Here is a 9,004-nt window from a genome sequence, read left to right as displayed (position 1 = left end):
TTCTACACTGAACACTAAGTCATCACCATGTTGGTAATTAGGTCTCTGTTACTATGTTTTTGCCTTTCTGAACTCGTAACTTTTAGTAGTCTCCTACATTTTCTAATTTTTGTTTTTGTCTCTCTCTACCTACTTTGTTTTATGGTACTCTCTCTGTTCATAGATTATAAAGATTATATAATGCCCATATGCTTGCATTTTTTAAGATTATGAGACATTTTATAAGTGTTCTCAATGTTGCATTCATAGTTTTTGGAAACCAGTGTAATTTATTTATTTATTTATTTATTTTTTCCTTTTTTTTTTTAGGGTTAGTGAAATTTGTTTATTTATTTTAGGTTTAGTATTTAAATTGTTTTTCAAGTTTTTATTTAAATTGCAGTTAGTTAACATACAGTGTACTATTAGTTTCAGGAGTAGAACTTCACTTAATGCACAACACCCAGTGCTCATCATGACAAGTGCCCTCCCCAGTACCCATCACCTATTTAGCCCACCTCATTTCCAGCAACCCTGTTTGTTCTTTATAGTTATGCGTCTGTTTTCTGGTTTGCCTTTTGCTCTTTCTCTCTGTTTTCTTCCCCACGTTCATCTGTTTAGGGAAACCAATGTACTTTAATGGAAAGTCTCAAGTTTCACGACTGAGCTATGAAAGTTTACAATCCTCCTTCAGACATTTATGTATAAAGACCTCACTGGAAATTTTAGTCAACCATTGAATAAACCATTACTTTATTCATTACACAATATCTTGAGCCACTGTTATTTATTTGACAAAACAGAAAGTGACTTAATCATTTAGTGGAAAATTCCAGTCACAGTAGTGGGGCACTGGCATTTTTTGTAAGTTTTTCTTCATATATGTATCAGTGGTGATGACTTTTTTTTTTGTAAACTCATTTCGATTATTATACATGCATGTTAGAATGTAAGAATACTTGAAAAATATTTAATATTTAATAATCATATTTGCATATTTATGCCTTCAATATATGTATATATTCCCATTCCCATGTATATATTCCCTGCTCTTTTACTTTTATTATGTAGCCACAAATTTTTAAATATGTTTCCAGATGAGAAAGACATTTAAAAGAAAATACATAAGTAATAAATTGAAAATTTGACCTGCTTCTGCTTACAAACTTTCTTGATGTTTATAAATGCAAAATTATTTACTGGGACTCCACTTTCCTATTTTTATTCAGATATCACTCCTCCTGCTCACAGTGAATTTGACTTCTTAAGACAGATAATTTTGCCCTTGAGATGTTAGGTCACTTTCTGACATCCTGTAAAAGAGTCCACATCTGTTCAAATGATGAATACTCGATCCCTTGTGGATTTTTATTTGTGGGAAAAAGATATCCTCATGGTTATAATTTTATGTTAGTATTCAACCATGGTTCTATTGTTTTAGCCCAAGTGAGGACTGATCTGTTCCCTATTCTTATGCCTAAATATACGTCTGAAGAGGAAATAGAGCATTTATTTAAGGGGTGCATAGCCAGAAAATGACCTTTTAAAATTTTAAGTGAGTTTTAAAAGCTATTGGAGTTTCCTATTTTCTGGTTTTGCCATTGAAAATATACTTGTACTATCCCTTTACCTTCTTTGATAACTTTTGCACATGTTCTCCATTGATTTTTCAAAACTAACTGGTCTTGCTTGGGTTATTGTTGATTTTTTTTCTTAAATTATCAAAGTAGGTGAAGCATACTAGGTGAAATCAGAGGCCACAAAATTTTCACATACCTTGACTGGTATTTCTATTTGAGAAGATTAATTGTAAAGAAGTTTTTCACTTATCACCAGAAAAATCCAAATTATTATACTTACAGAAAAAATATGGGAATCAGCAAATATTTATTGAGAACATATAAATTAAAAAAAATTATAAAGCTATACTATTATGTTACTCAGAGTCACATATGCCTATTTGAATTTAAATTTAAGCTAATTAAATGTAATAAAATTAAACTTTCTCTTCTTCATTTGTAGGAATCACATGTCAGTTGTTCCATAGCCATTTGTGGCTGGTGGGTGCTATATTGAATAGTGGAGAAATAGAACAGTCCCATCATAGCACAGAATTCCATTAAACGTCACTATGAGTCTTGACAGTGGATTTTTTGTCTTTAGAACTCACAATAAATAAAATTGATGAACTCTCAATAAAGAAAATATACACAAGTATAGCAAATTACAGTAGATGATAAAGAGTATTTTGATAGACAATATAATAGCAGTCTTTGTAGATATGAAAATATTGTTTATTTTCCAAATAACAAAGTACTGCATTAGCTAATTATTGTATTAGTTCAAACTGGCATTTTCCTGTGTGGCTTGTTTTATATTTACTACCTAGAAATGTATCATTTTGAAATAATTTTTGCTTACCTCTCATTTTACCTATTATACCTCCCATTGATTTGTTTTATTTTATTATGATAGCTAGGATCTTGAGAACAGTGTTGAATGAAATGGTCATAGCAACATTTTTTTTTTTTTGTGACCAAAATGAAAATGATTCAAAGTTTGACTGCTAAGTATAATTTCTACTGTAACTGTTGTTTACATAAATAGATTATATATCTAAATTTAAAATTTTTAACTATTTTTATTATATTTACAAAGTCTTTTCAGTAATTTTCAAATTATAATTAAATATTTTATGCTTATCTATAGTTTACAACCATAAGCAATAAAACAGCATTTATTATACATAGTATTACAACCTATAGTACATAATAGATACTATTTCATAAAAATAGAATGAAATAAAACCCCATTTTAAAAAACAGAAAAAAGAAATATCTGATAGAAATAGAAATGTGATTCTGTTGCATAAAATGTCACTAGTCAAAGGAGAATGTTATAAAATTCACATTTAAATAGATTTTCTTTAATTTCATCAGTTGCTCAAAATTACAGCATATTTTCATTTGCTTTCTATTTGCACTATGAATTTTTTTCTGTAGCTTTGCTTTTGTCCCAGAGTTTATAATCATCTTCATTTCATATCCTTTGTTAAATAAATAAGCAAATATTTACACCTTCTCACAAAGATTATCCAAATTAATTTCCTTGCACCTTTTTAAAGTATAAGTAATTTTCTCATATCTCTTATTTCTAATTACTCTTTCTTCTGCTCTGAAACATTCTTCTGTATTACATTGCTGAATATTTGTTTCTCTGTGAACTAATTGCTTCTTCCCATATATGACTTTTGTTGCATTTGGAATTACCTTATTCATTTATCACTTTCTTTTTATTCTTGGCTATCGATTTGCATTTTTGAAATAAAATTTATATTTGTGTTTGATATGGGTTTTCTGTGTTGTCATTCAGATTTTTTCTACTGACCTTACCCAGAATGGGTAGGTTGATTACATCGACTTGCAGGTCTCATTTTAAGGCATTTAGGTGGAAAGCAGCCCATGAAAGTGCCCTACATCCAGTCAACTCAGAAACACCAATCTTCACTAAAATTCCTAGTGTCTTCAGTCATGCTATTCAATTTCTTTAGAAAATGCATACCTGGTTTTAACTTGGTGCCCGATATTCCTGTCTTTTATGCAGGTAGGGCCAAAATTGGAAAGATTGCTAGTGGGTTCCATGTATATCCTGTGTTACCTGAACACTACCCAGGTCCATTTACCTCCTGCACTTTCAGTGAGCTTGGGAATTCTTTGGAGTCATAATGAAAACCACTCACATCTCTGCTCTAGCCTTCTGTTTATTAAGGTTTTGGTCAGAGAATATGCTTCTTCATTCTTCGCTATGACTCTTTCCACACTCTCACACTCCATTTTGCAGAAATGTGTCCAAAATTATTGTTGCTTTTCCACGCCCTTGCTTCTCGGGATTGTAAAAGGCAATAAATTTGTTGATTTAAGCAATTTTTCATTTTCATAGGAATTCTGGGAGGATGAAAAGGGAAGAAAGAGTCATATGCTTTAAGAGACATATTTAACTGCTCTTTTTTCTACCAATGATAAAAACAAACCAGTCGTTTTTAATTTTTTATTGAGGTATGATTGATACACAAAAAAGCTGTGCATATTTAAGGTATATCTCTTGATGAGTTTTAATTAAGGTATACACTTATGAGACTATATACAATACTTTGAACTTAACCATCACCTATAAATATTTCTTCCTTTTTTAAAAACATAACAAATTAATTCTTATAGTCTCTTCCCAGTCAGCAAAGACATTCCCTGCATCCACTTGCCCCTGTAATCTTCCATATATGTGAAATCATCTAAGCATTTTTTAAACAATTTATCTCTCTGTTGAAAAAGTAATGTTTACAGTTGTATTATCTTTATGTATTTATGTGTTTTAAAACACAGTTATGTTGGTTTATTTGTCAGTGTTTTCTCACATGAATACTTTCTATTTTATCAGTACTTTAAGTTCTTCCATTTAAGAAAATCTCTATTGTGCCCTTAAACTTGAGTATTTGCATTTATTTACCATGGACAGAATCTATGTTCAAAATCATTTTGTGGTGCCTGGGGGCTCAGTTGGTTGAGCGTCAGACTCGTGATCTACTCAGGTCTACCTCTGTGTCTCTCCCCTGCTTGCTTGTTTTCTCTCTGTCAAACAACAACAACAACAACAACAACAACAACAACAACACATTGTTTTCCCTTCAGAGCTATGAAGATTTTGTTTCACTATCTAAGTTTTTTCTACTCAAAATCAGTGGTTGATATGACAGGTTTTCATTTAACAGTTAACCTGTTTTGTGTTCTCTTGAGAAATTTTAATAATTTTTTCTGCATTATTAGTATCTTACATTTTATCATTTTGAGTTTAGGTATATGGTATGTTTTATTATTTTTACTGTCTGCCAAAAAAATCTAATTTAACGCCATTATTACTTTACCGATGTCTACTTTTTTCTTTGTATTTGAATTGTAAACTACTATGAGTTAAATTTGGGCCCCTCTGTTTTTATAATCTATGATACTCTCCTTTTACAATATGTTTGCTTCAAACTTCATGCCCAAAGCCAAACTTCAGCTGTGTTTTTCTGCTGTAAGTTTTAAATAGTGAATTTTTAGAATATTTATTTTTACATTTGAAATTGTCTTAACTTTATCAAAAATTTGCGTCAGTCTGTTCTTTGATTGTAGATAAATATCCTCATATTTTTGTATGCTGTTTTCCTTATTTAAAAATTGTATTGTCTATTTGATTAACTATTTTGTTTTGGGGGAAACCTTTCAAAATTTCAAGCTAATGACATTCTATGACTGGTGATTCTTAGTTCTCTACCTATGCTAGAATATCTGGACTCCACAGTAATGGTGGCTGGAGTGCATATCATCAAAGCAAGTGATGATGTATATAAGAATTTTTGGATTCCTGACTAGATAGTTGCATGAGTACATCAGATGGAACACTAGGAAGAGAAAGCTGCTCATTGAAGGCCAAAAGTTCCCTGTTTGATTTTTCTAGACTCAACACCTGTTTTAGAAATGTCCCACCTCAGAGAGTTGATATTCTTGACTCTAGCCTGGGTGCAAACACTGACATCAATATTCGGTGCTCAGGATCAACACATTTTTTAACTTGTTTGTTTTTGTTTTCTTTTCTTGTCCTACCACCCAAATCTAGCATCTACCCCTAATCACACATCTGAGTGTAAAATTAATATTTTTGGCAGTTTCTTCTGATAGTACCCTTCCTTCTTTGCAACACAGGTTTGAATTTATGTTAATTCATGGTCTTCTCCCCCAACCCCAGCCCAGTGATATTTAGAAGGATAGATAGGTGAAGGCAGATACTTCCTTATCTAACAGCGATTCGTTTTGTCCTCATATTTTCCTCAGGATCTGACTCATAGATAGTACATGCATAGCAGCTGAGGCAGTTTGTTATTAATCTTACACTTGTGATTTTTGAATTATCAACTTCTTTTTGGGCGGTAAATTAAATTGATTCCATTAAACTTGTTTTTTGAGTACACATCCTGATTCTGAATTTTAAGTCCTTAATTATATACTTATGTTCAATACCAAATTTATACCTAGGGGGAAAATTAAGCATAATAATGATGGTATATTGTTCCCCTCAAACTGCAGGGACAATGACTTATGGCTTTGGTGATGAAAAGTAATTGTTTTCTAGTAAAGGATTCATCACAATTATATTTTAAAATCTTTCCTTGGATTGCTCTTATGAATTAAAGAGCAAAATGAATCTTACCTCACTCCATTTTCAGATGGTAATGATTAGAAGTGATTCCTAACATTATAGCTATTCCCCCAATATTATCAGTGTTTTATTATTACTTTTCAGAAAGTAATATATCTACTATTGATGAGATGAAGTGAGAGGACTCAACTGAATGCTTAAAAATATCTGTTTCTTAAGCTTTTCTTGAAGCTTGCTGATACTTCATCACTGTACTTGACAATGAGCCTTTTAAGCAGAGCCTGGTAGATATATAACATAAAAGATTGCATTTTAGTGTAAAAGTCCTCCTGACAATGAACACTTAAAATGTAGATCATGTAAGAGGGAAAAAAATGTTGAGAAATGAATTTAGCTTTCCCAAGTATGTAAATGCCTATCTGTACTGAAAAATATACTTGAGTAAGTATTCACTCTATGATGCACATTTGTGTTTAGATAAAAATATAGCAGCTGGAAATAGGGAGTTATAAATCATAGTCTTTTTTTGCAAATGAAGAGTAATGAGTAACCTTATCTAAAATAAGATAGAAAATCAAACCAAGAACTTTAACTGATAAACTAATAGCACTAAAACGAAATGAACAGATTTTTCTACAGCTTAAGCATGTATTTTATAATATTCTCATTTTAAAAAGTGCATAAAATAGTTTTAAAAGCCAAGTAACAAAACACAAGTCTAAAGGAGTAGAATGTTAGTCTAAATTAATGGATCTTATTCTTGAAAATCTGCTTGCTCCTCTCAAACATTATCTGCAACATGAGTATATATTAGGGTAGTGTGAATTCATGTAATTTTCTAAGTGGGTCAGGACATTTGTTTTTCGAAGAGTGTAGGACACTGGAAATACACAGACTCTCACCAGAATGTTCGGTCTGGGTAAAGTGAAATAAGGCAAGGAATTGATAATAAGGAAAATTCACAGAGGAGCCTTTGGAAGAAATTGTCAAAGTTCTTGTCATTCTTCCAACCCTCGTCAAGACATTTATGGAGATTCAAGAGATTTCTCATAGAGAGTGACAGTGCTTGTCAGAGGGAAGTCTGTTCTCTCACCCCCAAATGAATAGTCTCTAAGCTGCAGAAGTCTGGTGTTTCTGAACGTAATGGAAGGTGGAGTATATCTGATCATAGAGTGGAGATATTATCATGTGACTCCTAGACTTAGGGCAGAGCAATGTGTTGGTTATTGACTTTTACATTATGACCTCTTAAAGAGACTGAGTGAAATGTCTGTCACATGGAGCATTAGTTTCCTATGGCTACTGTGATAAATTACCACAAACTTTGTGGCTTAAAACAACACACATTTACTCTTGTACAGTTTTGAAGTCCAGAAGTCTGAAATCAGTATAATTGGGTCAAAATCAAATTGTCAGCGGTGCTGGCTCCTTCCAGAGGCTCTGAGAGAGAATCTATTCCTTGCTTCTTCCAGCTTCTGGCGGGGGAGCTGTCTTTCCTTGGATTGTGGCTGCATTACTCTAGTCTTTAAGGCTAGACGACTTCAAATCTTTTTCTGCTATGTCTTCACATCACCTTCTCTTCTATGTATCTAAAATCTCTCCCCATCTTTTTTTTTTTTTTCTAAATAAGAATATCTGTGATTGTATTTATGGACCAGTCATATATTCAGAATAATATCTCTATCTCAAGATCATTAATTTAATCTAACCTGAGAAGACCCGTTTTGCCATATAAGGTAGCATTTATAGGTTTCGGGAATGAGCACTCTTTGGGAGGTCAGTTTGACTCTACCACATGGGGTCAGAAGAAATGACTCAGTGAGTGAAATTTTGCCCTTACACTCAAGGCCCTAATATGAATTTACAAGAATAGATTTAAGGAAGATATCTAGGATTCTGTGCTTTGAAAGGACATTCCATTAAGAGGCATTACTTACATTTCCAAATCAATTAGTCATTAAAATATGTGTGTAAAAATATTAAGAGGTAAGTAAAATATTAGACGCATATAAAACAATAAATTGTTTTAAAAGGAAAAACACATATTTGAAAAAAGTACTATAGAAAAATTCTAGAAATGCAAATGTAGTAGAAATGAAAATGTAGAGGTGAATAATACCCTACTAGTGGTCCTAGAGGACTTTAATACCCTACTTACATTAATGGATAGATGATCAGAGAGAATTTCAATAGGATAACGTAGGTGAGCAAACAACATGTTAGACCAAATGGGCTTAACAGATATATAGTAAAACCTTGGTTTGTGAACATAAGTCATTCCAGAAACATGCTTGTAATCCAACACTTTTATATCAAAGCGAATTTCAAGAACCATTGGCTCAGTTGTGATCATGAGATGTTTGGTGTCACGTACTACTTATATTGCTCGTTTATGAAATTAAAATTTATTAGAAATGTTTGCTCATCTTGAGGAACACTCATAGAACAAGTTACTCACAATCCAAGGTTTTACTATATACAAAACATCTCATTAAAAAGTAACAGAATAGAGTGGCCTGGGTGGCTTAGTCAGTAGAACATCCAACTTCAGCTCAGGTCATGATCTCATGGTTTGTCGGTTCAAGCCCTGCGTCGGGCTCTGTGCTGACAGCTCAGAGCCTGCAGCCTGCTTCAGATTCTGTGTCTCCCTCTCTCTCTGCCCCTCTCCTGCTAGCACTCTGTTTCTAAAATAAATAAACATTGTTTAAAAAAAACAATATACAAAAACAGAATATACATGTTTCTCAAGTGCACATGGAACATTCTCTAGGACAGATTGTATCATATGCAACAAAAAGTCTTCATAAATTTAAGAGGTATGACATGATATCAA

This window comes from Panthera uncia, chromosome F1, assembly GCF_023721935.1.
Source record: "Panthera uncia isolate 11264 chromosome F1, Puncia_PCG_1.0, whole genome shotgun sequence".
NCBI classification, from domain to species: domain Eukaryota; kingdom Metazoa; phylum Chordata; class Mammalia; order Carnivora; family Felidae; genus Panthera; species Panthera uncia.
The sequence above is the reverse complement of the archived record's forward strand: the minus strand, read 5'-3'. Positions refer to the sequence as shown.